The sequence below is a fragment of the Tympanuchus pallidicinctus genome, unplaced genomic scaffold, assembly GCF_026119805.1.
Source record: "Tympanuchus pallidicinctus isolate F22 unplaced genomic scaffold, pur_lepc_1.0 scaffold7, whole genome shotgun sequence".
Taxonomy (NCBI): domain Eukaryota; kingdom Metazoa; phylum Chordata; class Aves; order Galliformes; family Phasianidae; genus Tympanuchus; species Tympanuchus pallidicinctus.
Window position 1 is genome coordinate 12,181,405 of NW_026294791.1, and position 15,865 is coordinate 12,197,269.

Below are 15,865 nucleotides of genomic sequence, written 5' to 3' on the forward strand. Positions count from 1 at the left end.
CACTGGTGGGGCAATACAGGGCAACACTTGCTGAAACACACTTTGTCTCATATGATGGCAAACAGGCCTGCCTCATTCATTTCCTATTGCTCTGGCTGTTGCTGGCATAACCTTTAGAAGGTGGAAAATTCCTGTGGAATATGAAAACAAATTAGTTTGCAGTTAGTTTGAGATCTTGATGGAAATAACTAGTCTCCTGAATATACTAATATATATTGATTGAGCTAAGTGGCATTAATCTGAATTTATGCATTCCATCCAGTTGGACCAGTATATGTGCATACTTAATGTATTTATACTGTTAAGTTCTTATCCATCTACAGTTTATGAAACTGTAATGTTAAAATGCCTCTCTTTTTCCTCTTTACCTTAGTAGAATATTATTATCCAAGCTGTGTTTCGGTTCTGATACCAAGAGCCACTGACATTCTGCACTCAATTTTTTAAAAAATATGCATGCATTCCTGAAACCAGAACTGGTGAAAACCCAGCAATGAGTACTTTTAATATATGACAGAATGGTGCTTGTCGTTCTGCTTTCTGCCATTGCTCCATCCTCAGGCATGCTGCTCTGCTCTGTGTATGTTGTCTCTATTTCATAGGAAATTGCTATTGCAAGATAAAAAATGATTGTGACTGGGTTGGGGGAGAAGGGATAGAGTTTGCAAGAGGAAGTAAGGATCTCCCTCCACCCCTCTACACTTCTTTCATTATCCTTTTGTCATCATGAAATACATCGACCTGCCCCATTCAGATAACTGCTTTATAATGTTTGCAGAATTAATCGTTTTTTGACAGATTTTTCTATATGAGCTTACTGTGAATCCCCACCTTCTTGCACTAGTAAAATACAAGAAGCCAGCAGGACCTAGTGGGAGAAGTCTGGTACAATCTTCCCTCCTGCCCTTCCTCCCTCCCCCACCCAAGTCTATTTCCACATCCTATGGAGGACCATTCATGCAAGAAAGCCCTTTTTAACAGTCATTCATGGTAAGAGTATTAGGCCGCATATAGTTGGACTGGCACACTCTCTGGCTGAGCCTCACTGATCTGATGAGTTGTTTGAGCCAGCTATTTCTTACATGCAAACAGGGAGAACTTGTTCAGACAGTACAGTCACCCCAGAATGGCATGCAGGGATTTAGCAAAGTGCATGCATAGGAGGGACATTTTAAATCCATGTTAGCCTCTTTCTACAACAGAGCACATTCAGGAATGATGAGAAATGGCTCTTAGTCTTCCAAAACCCAAAGAAAGAAGCAGAATTTTAGAGTTTGTGTGGTTGCTGTGTTGTTTTTTTTTGTTTGTTTGTTTGTTTTTGTGTGTGTGTTAATGTCCCTACTGAGATAAAATATTTGTTTTAATCTTTTTCCTTAAGATGAACAACTCTATGTAATACACTCAGAGCAGTGCTTCTTGCCTTCTTTAGATTGAGCACAAGGTAGTGACTAATGATGGAAAAGTTACATTAATTTTATGTACTCTGGCAGCACTGTCTTTGTTTAGGAAATTAATGTTAATGTGAAAGTAAATTCACCATGATAATTTTATGTAGGCACACCTATATATTAGATGAAAACAGAGAAAAGTATACTTTACATGTATTCCAAGTGAGAAAAAAGGTTGCTGGAAAACTTTCAGCAGGGAGGTAACTAATCTTACAAACACATTTGTTCATGCTCTCTGCAGATGAGATTTGTCATTAATGCATATGATATTCATTTTATTTTAAACTAGTACCATAAGAGGCAATTTGATATTTTGAAGAATATAAATCTGAGGTGGATATGTATTTTTTATCTCATTGATTTAGAACAAAATATAGTGATAGCAGCTGAAATACTATGATTGCATATGGATTATAGTGACATTGAAAAGTGAGTATTACCAATAATCACAACAGCTTAGGTTGTTTGTTCTTTGGCTCTGTTATTGTAGATGTGCAAAAGACAATGAGAAATATTTTTATGTATTTCACTTTCAGTACATTGGGACATTTAGATTCATGATTATTTAGTTCTCTTTGGTCAGAACTGATGAATATTTCAGGACACTTTTAAAAACTGTTCATTTTGAGAATGAGACAATGTTTATCTATGTATGTTTATCAATGTAATTATATCAAAGTGCATAAATGTATATATTTTTAAAGTTATAATAAAGTTTAATTTAAATTCTATTGTAAATATAACAAACAGCAAGCTTAATTGTCAGTGTTCAAGTACTTGGAACAGAAGTTACCCTTTTCCAGCAAAATGGCAGGATCTTGCATCCATACCTCATACCTTTTGTGAAAAATATAATGCTGAAAAACATTATTAACAGGTATCATGTCCCACTCAAAGTGATGTTCAATATTTTACTGACAAAAACACTGTTCTAATGTTTTGAACATAAAATGAATCCTTCAAATTACATTAGCCAATCTCAGTGGTGCTGGTTCTGTGGGAATGTTAATCTTCTGTTGAGTGTTTTTATTTGGAGGCTGCATGAAGGAGAAAAAAAAGCAAAGTGAAAACAAGAGAAGAGGAAATATAAGGAATGGACAGTCAGTCAATTTATTAAAACAACAAGCAAGCACTGCTGCTTGTTTCTTCATTTTAATTGAAATGTTCCAAAAATAACCTTACATCCATCACAGACTTGAGTGTTTAACAGGTTGCTTGTCAACACCACCAGAAATTAAGAAGAATCATGTGGATATTTTTTTTTTTTTTGCCCTGTAAAAATAAAAATTCAATGAATGTTAATTACCATAGACATAGCAAATGATTGCAAAATTGGCCCCAGTTCTGACAGAAGAGAACCTGGGTGAAAATGCCAACCTATTCTTGAGTTCTCTGGCTGAGGACCCAGCTGTCCACGCAGGGACTGATACTGCGGCACTTGTGTGCTGCTGTCCTTGTGGTCTGGCATTGTGAGAGTTCAGTCAAATGGGAAGTTATTTTAGTTGACTCCAATTTATAGTTGACAGAGAATTTATAGCTGCAGGAAATATCTTTTTCTCCTATTTTGATTCTTGCCATTCCTTTAGACAAATCTGCTCATTCAGTTCTTCTGGCAGTAATCTAATGGATCTTTGGACATTGAGGGGGGTGATCATCGCATTACTTCTCACCACATATCCCCATATCCCAAACAGTTGGTTAGGCAACATGCACAAACTGATCCTGTGCTTTTGTATAACTGAATCAAAAAAATAAAATGTTTAAATAGCTGCAATAGGCAATGAGGATGTTTTGCAGTTCCTTCACTTTTATTTATATACCTATCTGTAAAACTTCTGATATATATGCTAAATCTCTTTCCATGAGGGAGAATTTGCCTCGTTCTTGCATTTTTTAAATGAAAGCAAATTGTCACCTGCTAGTGTGCTTACTTGTTTAATTCTCTCCTATAGTTTGTAGTGTAATGTTCTACATCAATTAAAAACAGATGAGAGAATGGTTGAGCTGAAGAATTTGTTTCCTTGTAATCAACTGCAAAAAAGACCAAGGTCGTCTAACAGATTTCTTCTCTCACTTAGCAAAGAGAGCTGTGTGAATGCAAATTGCTTTATTGGTGGAGGGAATTAAAATTATAAAAAGCTAGACTTAAAGAAGTGAAAAATCAGGACTGTGTCAGAATAGGGACAATATAATTGTGGCATGGATTCCCATATGGGACTAAATTATCTAAATTTTAGTAACGTCAGCAGTTGTGTGTGACTGCTGGAATGCAGCCAATGTGACTTCTTTTTTTTTTTTTTTTAGGGTGGTTCTGATTCTACACTACTTTAAATATGCAGAACGCTAAATTTGCTCTAGGTGTCATAGTGTCACTTCTGTGATGCATAATTTTGCTTGTTCATTCTATTTAATAGGAACATAAAAGTAGCCTAAAATGTAACCTAATCCAAAGTAAAGTTACTATGATTTTAATCTATGTTATGGTATCTTTAGAAAAAGACTACTTCCTGCAATGGGTGTATATATCAGTGTTGTCTCCCTTCTTAGTGCATTCCATTCAGTAATACTATTTTGTAGCAACTCAATAAAGCTGATAGTTTTTCTGGGTAATTACCCACAGCCCCCTGCAGGACAAATTAGCATTCATGACCTGAATAATGCTTACTAGAAAGAGTTCAATGGAATTTACTTAATCAGAATCATTGCTTTCTCGTGGCTACACTATTTTTAACCTAGTCCCCATTGTCTGCTAATAGCAAAAACCCTGTCAGTGCCAGGTCCAACTTGGCACTAAATGTAAAAGGAGAGAAAGATTATCCTTCTCAAAGGTACTTAGTGTATTTTTAAAGCTTATGGACTGTATTCTGCAGTCTTTACTTGGACTTTGCTTAGCTAAAAGTGTGTGGAAGTTGGTGGGAGGTTTGCCAGATGATATTGTTGGATCAGAGATTATGAAAAGAAGTGTATATATATGTTTGCTAGTTTGTCCATGACTTATAATTTCTAGTAACCACAAAGGCTGCTAGAGAAGACATTCAAAGGTGCTTTTTCTTTTCTGATCATGTGAATTGAGAAGTTATTGTCTATTTCATACGATTTTTAAAGGGTTTTTGTTTTTTCATTTGTGGTGGTGGTTTGTTTTTTAAATTATCTCTGTCATTTCCTAAATTTCATAAATAGAAATAGCTATTGCTGTGATGGTTCGTGTTTTGTCTTCCCAATTCCCAAGACTGTAGCATGTCAAGGTTAATACAACACAGGTGATCCCTTGAATGGCTTAACCAGATGCTCATTAAAGGAGACCAGAAGGATTGGAAAGATTTTTTGAAGTATTTCAAAGATTTGGTGTATGCATACATGCACAGCCATCACAATCAACAAATAAAATCAGAAAAATACCAAGGAGTTGAACTATCATTTCCTATGAGGGAATTCACTGTAAATGTATTTTACTTACCCAAGCTATGTCAGTTAGAGCATTAGGAAATGAGAGTGATGCCCAAACTGTATAGAACTCAAAGGCTTTATTTTCCTGTATTTTCTGACTAGTGCCTTGAAACTGTGGCCAATCATTTTTCATTCCTAGCCAAAGCTGGACTGTTAAAAAAGAACACACGCAGACCTGTAGTCCTCCTGTGTCCTTTTAAGCAAAGGCTGCATTCACTGTGAGTTTGCGCAGTATAATATCACTGAGAGCGAATTTTAATGACTAATATAATGGCTCTAGAAATGGATGTTGACAGTAGGGATGCTGGAAATACAGGAAACGCTGGAGGACTCTTCAGAGTCATAGTCTTAGTGAAAGGGGGTATATTAATAAGCACACATATACATCATAGAAGAGTTGGTGCGCTGAAAAAAATGTTCATTTGGTTGGATCTCTCCAGCTCAGCTCAGTGAGTCAAAATAGTCCCAGTTACGATTATGCAAGAAGTGAGACAAACTGCATCAAAACAATGTGAGCAATTGAGTAAAAAGAAACTCATCAAGGCCAAATTTATCCTCACCTATATGTTAGCGCAATCCAGTTCAGGACAATCCTGACCTACTCGTTTCTGTACTTGTCAGGAGGTATTAAGTAGTTCTGCTCTGTGAGGAATGGAGAAATAGCCTCACAGCCAGCAACACATTTTATTGTTCATAGATGCAAAGAAAAAGAAAAAAAAGAGAGAGCCGTCCTTCAGGTTTGCTTTTTTTGTTTGTTTGTTTGTTTGTTTGTCTAAACTTAGCAGTTGAGACTATGGCAGGATGTTGGAGGCAGAACATTTTTTCTCTATCATTATTGAAGAAATACAGTCTCCTCAGTAAAGCGGCAACAATTGTTTCCTCAAGGAGACTACCCCAGTTCCAAATGCATTAGATAAAATAACAGGTTAATTTATTTTAGATGAGCATCATAATGTTTATTTGAAGAGGAGATGTTATTACAATGGAAAACTTAACACCAGCAGAATTTACAAAGAAGCCTTAGTCACTAAGGTGGAGTTTGTGCAGTCTGTTTGGCTTCACCTGCACTGACTCATTTCAGAACTAGACTGAAAAGCCTTCCTCTTGGATAATGTCACTCTATCCCACACCCATCAATTATTTAAAACTGCTTTTCTGGATCTTCACATCCATCATCAAACAAAACCTTCCCAAAAGGCTAAAATCAGGCTGTAAATCTCTAAATGGCCAAGCTCTGGCATTGGGTTTTTTGTTGTTGTTGTTTGGTGGGGTTTTTTTGGTTCATTTTTTAAGATTCCTTTAGTGACTACAAATAAATTAAAGATTAAATCTGGTTTTCCCTAACTATATATACATATGCAGAGAGGAATGCAATTCACTGAAGGGTTGTGAGAGAGCATCACAGTTGTAGATATAGTCTGGTTGTGAAAATAGTGCTGAATTTTGCATTTATGTCAGAGTAACTTCTTTAATCGGGAAGCCAGGAATAAAAAAAAAAAAAACACTTGTTGAGAGAAAACTCTGAGTAATACATCTTCAGAATTCATTTTTTGCTGTTTCACAGTGATATTTCCTACTTCTTTAGTTTCATTTCTGTTTTTTACAAATTGTTAAATCAATCTTTCTCATTCTATCATCAGATTGTCAGTGTAAGGAAAGATCATGTGCAAAAAGTCAAATTGAAGCTCAAATTTATTTATTAAAATAATGTACTCCATCAGCAACTCCCATCAGGGTAATTTGCTGAAGATGATATATCACTTGTGGATTTATTGGTAGAGGAACAAGTAATGAAACTTTAGCCATTTCAGATCCTCTGTTTATTCCCTGTGGATTCAAAAAAGGGGTTTGTTGATAGTGTTTAATATAAAGCAATTGAAATCTTTCCACTGATACAGGTGAACAAGAGAGAATACTTCAGTTGGTACTCAGCAATATTTCTCTATATGGGATCATCCTTCTTTTCCTAAGACCTGTTTATTCATTCTGAAGCAACAGCAATTAGGATTCACGCACACAGAAACTGTGAGCACCTTGACAACAATTAAACTTGCAGGAATGCTGATGACCAACAGTAACCGTGAATATTTCCTTGATTAGATTCCTCAGACCGCTTTGCCTTGTTGCACTGACCTCTCAAATGATACTCTACAAGCTCCCTGCTGCTCACAGTTTGGGGATTATCAGATTGCCTACCTTGGGCAGCAGCTCTCTTATCTAGTTGATGTAAGATCATAATTCTCAGTTGTAATCATGTACAAAGCTAAGATAGGAAGCACAGAATTTAAAATAGGAAAAAGAAAAAAAAACCAGCCTCTTAACCACTTTGGAAAAGCTTACAATTCCAAGGAATAAAGTATAGGAAGATATCAAAAATATGGCTTTTATACTGTTAAATTACTGCAGTTGTTTTCAAACAAAAAAGAATGAAATCCCTCCTTTCTGACATGTCCCTATCCTGGATGTACCCAAGGTTCTAGACAGAGATAAGGGCCAGGTGTGGCTTCTGAAGGAACAGGAACGGCAGGACAGCTGTGCTGGCTCCTCAGGCAGCCCTGGGAACTGAGATCCTACTGCATGATTACAAGTGAATAACAGAGCTTGGCGTGTCTTCAGTCCACCTCGCACCTTGAGGTGCTATGGCATGCATTCATCTTCTGTCCAGGAGATCGGTGTTCTGAGGAACAATAGTCCTGTCCTTGGCCAAAGACAGACAAGTGTGCAGGATACTGTAGGGGGGACAGTAGGGTGTGGGAACCACCCATTTCACCTTTTCCCCGTGCTGGTGGCTGGCATGTTTTTGACTCTTGTAATCCTTTCCTAAAAATAGACACATTATGTGTTACATTTAACAAACTTGTTCTAGTCATTAATAAACTTTATCAGTGTTTGCTCCATTAAGATCTATTTATATTTTCGTGAAGGTCTAAAGATATTTGAGTGGTTAGTAAAAGAAAGTAATGTGCTAGATTTGCAGACAGGCTGACATAATGTTATCTTTGAGAAAAAAAATTTAGAAGTCAAGCAGTGTAGTATGTCTTCAATAATATTTGAGTGGGAGCTTTTTTATCAATAATGCAGCTTTGCCAAACCCAAACACAGAAGTATGCTGGAGACCTTGGCCTTTGGAAAACAATGTTTAGTGACATTAATCTACATCTAATAGAGGGTTTTGTATCATCGCTTTGGTTTCTATCTGCATTATTGTAGCACATAGGCTGTCACCTGCATTTATATAACATGAGACTGATTATTCCTTATCATGCACAAAACGCAGACCTCAAGGAAGAGTTCATTTTGGACCATTTCCAATGGTATGTGTAAGATGTTAGAAGTAGAGTACTGCTTTTAAGGCTATCGAGTGCAATTTGCACTCTTTTTCTCTTCGTTATGTCTTATGCTTGACAAGATAATTGGCCCCCATAACATACACACATCCTAGAACACATTCATTACAAAGCCATTGTATTGACATATAGATACAGATATCAGTGAAGGAATGTAGTTGGTATTCTTTATGCAGAGTGCTGTATGTGGAATATAGATTCATAAATAAAATTAGAGATTGTAATAAACTGAAGACGAAAAAAATAGAACTGAGAACTTACACATGGAAGTGTTCCACTTGTCAGAGAAAAAAGAATGCTCTATTTAACATTAATAGCTTTAAAGTGGCTGTGAACAGAGCTTATTTTTTAATAAAGATTTTTTTAGAGGCTTGCAAGAATGCTGTATTTCAGAATATTTTGTACCTATATTACTTATAGACAAATGTGTACATACACATGCTTTGAGTACATACAGTGCTTTGAGCATGTGCCTTTACGAAACATAATATGCACGTTCTGGGATATCCAGTCTAAGTAGTTTATTGTCTATTGTTGCTACAATTCTATAAGTTAGATATAAAAATTATTTACAACAGAAGTAAAGTACAAGTGATCTGTATATTCCTAAATTACTGTATCAGCCTAAGAAGGGAGCCAAAGTTCAACACAATTCAGAAAATATTTTAAAAATAATTTTAACAATGCAATTTTGTTAATTTGTTTCAAATAGGTTGGTTGGCAACCTAAGTTTACAGTATGGTCCCTTCCAACCCAAACCATTCTATGATTCTATGATTATATTATATATATATTATATTAGTTTTATTTACTCTTTTGGTTTTACATTTAATTGATTGCTTTTATTATTTTTGGCAGTTTATAGTCTGTACTTTGTGACTTGCTGGCAAGAAAAAAAAAGGATTAGATGTTTCATATTGGATATTCCATTCTTTATTCTGAGCATTCTACACAGGTGTTCACATTCAAAGTACCTAACAGAGATTGCTCATTCTTTGCTATGATTGCACATAGCTTACGTGTCGTAAAAAGAGAATAGAAGCTCAGCTGTTCTGTGTTGTACATCCTATGTCTTAATCTATAGTTTTATTGAGTGATATAATCAAATAAGATTTCATTATGGCAGCATCTAGATGTCACATTCCAGTTCAGTGAGAACAGTATATATGACAAATAACGGGGTAAAACTGGTCATGAAAAAGCAATCATTCCCTTTAACATCTGTGATGAATTGTGTTAGGTAAGCTGTGATCTGCTCTTCCTTCAGAAAGTGTGGCTGAAACAGTTGATTCTTTGGCAAACATTATTTTATGTTATTTCCATTAAAAAAAAAGAGAGAAAAAAAAAAAAAGAAATGTGAAATAAACATATAAAAATCAGAATGCTGCATAGTATTGTTCTACTAAAAAATATTGTGTAATTCTGAATCTGGATGGATGGAAACCTTTCTTTAAATATGCTGTATTTACCAGTGAGATGCACAGTGTTCCTCTGTTTGCCAGCTCTAGGAATTATACCTTTGCTCAGCAGCTTTGATTTGTAGCTGCAGCTAAAAGCAGCTCTGTTCAGTGAAGGTCATTTTCGTTCTCTCTTAAACCTAATACAACATGAATGAAATCAGTGACCCAACATACTCAACAAAATTTGTTTTATAGAAAGGAGTTCCCAGCCTCTATTCAGGCCTTGTGTTTGCAACACCAGCTGTAACAACAAGGAGTGAGCATGTCCAGGCCCAGTTTTGTTGCCTCAGTGCTACTGACATGACCCTAGTGAACGATGGAAGGTTTTGAGGTTGCATTACATCAGTCCAGCCCAAAAGTCTGGCTAAGAACAAAGTGAAAGTGAAAGATTGACATTCTGGAGCAGTGACTCAGGGCTCTGCTTGTTTAAGTCCACATGTGAGATGCAGAGCAATGGAAATCTGGTGGGATATTTCTTAGAATAAAGGTAAAATCCTTTTTTAAGGTGACAGCTTCACAAAAATAAATAAATAAATAAATAAATAAATAAAATTGTTTTCAACAATGGCATCTTTAAATATCTATTAATTTTATCAATACCCCAAAACTGTGCCTTTTTTCTGACTGCTTCTGTAGCTAAAGTTACTGATCTGTTTGCTATATGTGCTGTCAGAATGATTTTCTAAGGCACTCTGCTTTGTGCTGGGCACTCAGCTGGTTTTCAGAGAAGCTGTGATTTTTCTTCAAGTTGTACTCATTCTAGCCATAAGTACTTTTCACTCTATAACTAATCTTTTTTTTCTTCTTTTTTTTTTTTTTTTTTTTTTTTTTTAAGCCAAGATGGTATCTTACTTATGGATTAAAATTTGATTTAAAATTATGAGGACTTTGATATTATTTAGAGAAATCTGAATCTATTCCAGTCAAGTTAGGCTTGCATGAAAATAATTTAGAGCTCATACACTCAAATAAGTGACATGAAGTTATACATCCACAAATGATGTGTATTGTCTGTGTGCACTTACAAAGTTAAATCTGAATTAGCTTAGCCTGTCCCAGAACACTTTTTTAGTGAAACTTGGGGCATGTGAGAAACATGGAATAGGTTTGTATTTTGCCAGCTAAAGTATCTCTCTGTTGCAAAACAAAGTATGTTTAGACTTAGACTGACAACAAAGATCTGGAAATATACAATGAGTTCAGTAGTGTGTGTTTAATTTGCCTGTTCAGTTGTTTTTTCTTAGGTGCAAAACTGGACAGTAGCATTGCAAAGGTAGCTGAATTCCATGTGCAGTAATTGTACATGAAAATTACGACTATGCTACAGATTTCTTTCTGTACATGTAGATGCATGCATGGAGTTTATAAAATCAGTCCAGAAAACTTGAAGTACAAATGAACCACACAGATCGGTAAGCAAACATCCTGAAAATTCTGCTGTATATGATGTCATCCCTTTGCTGTAGGTCAGAAATAACTTCATGCTGTTAATTATAGGTATTTATCATAGTTCATATGATTTTGTGGGGCCCTGAGAGTGATCAAAGGTGGTTCTTTGGACGCCTGTCATCAAGTGAGCCAGTAATTGTGGAACAGCTTATTTACTAAATCTAATATGCCATTAAATAGACTTATTTTCTCCTTTTCAGCAGTTAATGTAGTTGTTAAAAGGACAGTTCTGTTTAAGTAAATTTGATTTGCTGCAGTCAGGTACAATAATTATGTACGCTTAGGTATACTAGATGTTTGCACATTAACACATAGAAGTTATATTACATCAACTTTAAAAGTCTATCTTACACTGGTAAAAGCCAGGGAGATAGGAATTATGACCTGTGAAACTTAATTTTGAGATGAACAACATATATATATATATATATATACATATATATATTAAAAAAATATATAAAAGACATTGAAATTACTATCATACATGTTTACTGTGCACCCAAACTGATTCTTGAAATTATTTTAAAAACATTAGATGGAAATTTAGACCTCATACAAACACGCTGCTTTTCAGCCCTGAGGACTGCTTTTATAAATCTCAATGGACATATGAAAAAACAAAAAACAAAAACAACAACAACAAAAAAAGACAGAAAAGAATTTGAACTGGAACAGAGAAGCTGATAGTGCTACAATTAGATACATGCTGAACTTCATTTTTTTCCCTGCATCTCTGAGCCTGCAAGTGCTTTTGTTCTAACCTTGCACCTGGATCCAGCCTGCTTGCTTTGAGTCTGCCTGCATCCTGCCTGGGAACACCACATATGCAAAGAATGGCCCCCCTCCAGGTTTTGCAGTCTGTTTGTGGTGAAGATGAGTGTTCCAGTTCAGAGCCCTCTGTTCAGTGTTGACTAAGGCCTTGAAGGGTTCTTCAGCCTCACTAGGCCACAGAAGAGCTTATTGAGACTGTCAGCCTTTTTTCCTGCCAGCTACTTTTTTTTAATTATTAGGCTGATAAACTCCTGAATTGTTGAAAAGCAGCTGCTCTGAAGTGGATTTAACTAATTCTCAGGGTGCTTCTGGTTGTGTGGGAGATATATTTACCTCTGGACTATGAAGGTCCCTTGCATTGTTAGACCTAGGTGACCTCTTTTTAGATCAAAAAGAGGTTTCTGGAATGCAATTAAAATGCAGTGGTACTTTTCTGTAAAGCCTCAGTAACCCAATCAACAATTTTCTTCCCCCATCTTTTTGTCAGTTTATCTGCACTCTCCTATTTTATTCCTAGTTCATATGTTGTCTGTGCTGTAATTTTGTTTTACCTTATCGGAAAATACCTTAGATAGTATTATTGAAACTCTCCTTTTCTTAAAAAAAAAAAAAAAAAAAAGTGTCATTGCCTTCTACCAGCTCATTCTGCAAAGGTTCAAGCAATTAATTTTCACATATTGCTCAAGTAAGCAGAACTATGTGCATTTGATTTTTTCCCTAATAATCTCAGATGTAGTTTTGTTGTAATGTAGTACACACTTCATATTGATTAACATGTCTGTAAGTGAGATATGCATTTTATAGACACATTCCAAAGCGAAGCATGAAATCGAACTGTAAATAATTACATTTTTTGAAAGAGTGGGGTTTTTTTTTTCAGTTCTGTGGAAAAATTCGTACTAACTGAAACAAAGGTTTCATTAAAACTAAAAACAAATTTACATTTGTAGGAGTTTCAGCACTGTTGTTTTCAATTTGTTATATGCCTTTACCTGGCATGCTATTTCACCCTTCATGACACACATCGATACCTTCTTTATGTCTGGCTATTACCACTCATTTAAAAATCTATTTTACATGATTCTTTCAGCCAAAAATGGACCATAATGACATAGAATAGAGCCTGTGCTTCATAAATTCTCCCAGAATCAATACTTTGGCTGGGAATTTGTCAGTCTTACAAAGCTATGCATCATTAAACTTTACTATTATTACAGTGGACTCTGCTTCAAAGTTCACTACCTAGCTGATATTGGATGAACCCATTTAAACTAAGGGAAAAATATGAGACATGAATGCTTCTGAAAGACATGTATTTATCTGTATAATATTTAATTTATGAAATATAAGTAGGTCTTAAACTGCTTATTGGTTTATGGGCAAAGTTCAGCAATATCATCATTAGAGATTATGTGCTGATTATAAGTTATTGGCAAAAGACTTTATCCTGAATCCATTCAGATTATTTCAGATATGACTTATTCTGCACATAGGATCTTACGCATTAATTACACAACAGTGAATTCATGAGCACAAACATCCAATTTGAACTCAGAATATTTTTCCAGCCAAATCACATTAGAAGTGTTTTTATTGATACTGGATGTTAGGAATTTTTTGTCCTATGCCTGTTTGTAAGTTTAGGATTTTTTAGTAAGATTATTAAATTATTATTAATAATAATTAATAAAATTATTAAATTATTGGTGCAAATGCGTTTGTTGCACGCTGTTGATCACATCCTATTCCTCAGTATTCTGCATGAAGCATTTAATTTCTCAGCAAAGGTTTTGACCTGGCTCCCAGACAAAATAATGAACAAACAATTGTATTTGGAAATTTATGGTGACATACAAAAGAAAGACTGTTTATTTCTACTACTCAGGTCTTCGATACTGAAAACACACCCACAGATCAGGTTGAATAAGGGTTATAAGAAGAGGAAAAGCTACATTCCTCTGACAAAAGATTGTCTATATGCAATAAATGAAGCTGGCTATATCTGCCCACCTCAAATTCTTGCTTGACTGACCTGTTCCTGGATATGAGGTTTATCAGACCCTACTGGTCAGCCTTCTTCTCCTCTTCTGCAGCACTCCTGGTGCAACCAACAGTCTGCTCAGATGGGAGGGGTCATAACAGCACCTGTGGGCATTGTGCTTTACCAACTACGTGCAAGTAAGTACTTGAGAAAACACTCAGATTTGGGATTAAATAAGTGCATAGGGATCAGGATTAACTGCACTGGTTCAAAGGGCTCTTGGTTGTTCCTACCTCAAGGAAACACGGAAGCTTACAAGGCTCCAATGAAATCACAAACTTTTTAAAATGCAAGTATTTTTTTTTAGTCCCATGAGAAGTCACCTGCGAAAAGATAAAGGGCAAAATCGATGGTTTGTTGGCAGGCAGGCACACACACAGGCACATGTCCTCTCTATCCTCTCCTTGGGTTGCTACAGCTGCCTGTCTGCTGTCTCAGCATCCCCTCTTGCACTCAGGAGATCACAAAAAGGAGAAAACAAAAAGGGTCATTATTTAAGAGGCGCAGGTGTGAAAAGACTTTCTAAACCATAGACTTGGTGCACCTGCTCCAGTGAGTATTGCTGGGAATTGGGACAGGTGTGCTAATCTCCAGGCCTTGCCAGGCTTGTAGGGATTGCTGGTAATGGACACTGTGTGCTGTTTGCACACAGAAGAAAATAGCACAGTGCCAGTCTCACTACATCTTTGTTTGGTGATCCTGTGAGCAAGTATCAGATCAGTGATAAAGTTTGCATTTTAAAACCTGTGCTCCTATTTTTGATTGCCTTGACTACTTCTTTTCTAAGTCTTTAATACTGAAAAGAACAACAACAAAAATAAGGCAGTTTAGAATATCTACTTTGAGTTTATAGTCCTCATAGATGTTAATTTCAGTTGCTTTTTTACTAGGTTTTGGGCTCCTCTTACATACTTTATCCAGAGGAGAGTATGTTACTGAATTGTTTGCCAGTGCTTTGATAGTATCTTAAAGGTATCCACAAGATCAGGTTTATCATTCGAGGCCCAAGTTTACATGAAGTTTTTGCTTGGTACCATAGTAGCTTTGCTGGAATCAGTGTTCCAATACTACAGCACTAAAGATGCTGCTAGAGAGTCATTAATGAGCCACCAAAACCTACAGCTTTAATACTTAAATTGAAATATTCGCACAGCTGAAAACCAGGTATATCTATGGTCTCTCACGTACTTCTTGTGAATTTTTTTCTATATATGCATAAAATATCTGTTATATATAGATTTCTCATCACAGAGAATAGTTGAACTAAATGTAATTTATGCATTGGAAGTTGAAAGTAAAATAAAGCATAGAGAATTATATAATAGTAAGATGACTTACAAAACACTGGTGTACATGGCATAGATGATAGAAGATCCCCAAGGTTTTAGAGAAATTGTTCAGCTATTCATTAGTATCGAGCACTTCCTTGGGGACACTGGCTACATAGAATTGGAAAGATAAACTTACCCTTTCATACGCACTCTCATTCAGAACCTTTCACAGCACTTCCAAGTCAGAGGATATGACAAAGATACAACTACTGTCTTCATTATTGTATCATTATTTTTTCATTTATAGCACACACATGCCTGGCATTTCACAGATAAAAGGCATTGCAGAGCCTCTATCCCTGGCATCTTACAATCTAATCTAATCAGCACAAATTGCACAGTAAGTTAAGCCACAATCAACATATGTATATCTCTGTGGAGAAAAAAAAAAGGATATGTGAAAACATTAAAAAAGCAGAAAAGGTTTTCTAGGAAATGTTCCCTTTTTGTTTGATTTTACTTAGCTTAATTTCTTTAGTAATGCTGGACTGGTAAGGAGAAAAGAGTGACAGTGGGCTGTTCTTAAGCAATGATGAGAGGTGGAAAGGGAAGATAAAGAAAACTAAAGGAA